Source organism: Penaeus monodon, chromosome 24 (assembly GCF_015228065.2).
Source record: "Penaeus monodon isolate SGIC_2016 chromosome 24, NSTDA_Pmon_1, whole genome shotgun sequence".
Classification (NCBI taxonomy): domain Eukaryota; kingdom Metazoa; phylum Arthropoda; class Malacostraca; order Decapoda; family Penaeidae; genus Penaeus; species Penaeus monodon.
The window spans coordinates 37983258-37983463 of NC_051409.1; positions in this window are offsets into that span (position 1 = coordinate 37983258).

A 206-nucleotide genomic window follows, 5' to 3' on the forward strand; every position below is an offset into this window, starting at 1 on the left:
GAATTAGTTTCTGATTGTCGGTATTTAGGGAAAGAAATTTCCTTTTGTACCTGTAGCACATTGTTAATAGAATGAGAATAATTGAATATTTAACGGTAGGCTATGGAATGGAAATTTGAGACATTTTAATTATGTTCATAAAAATGTAAATCAGCAGGTTAAATGACAGTTTTTCTGTGAGAAGGGGATGACAAATGCTTGTTTAC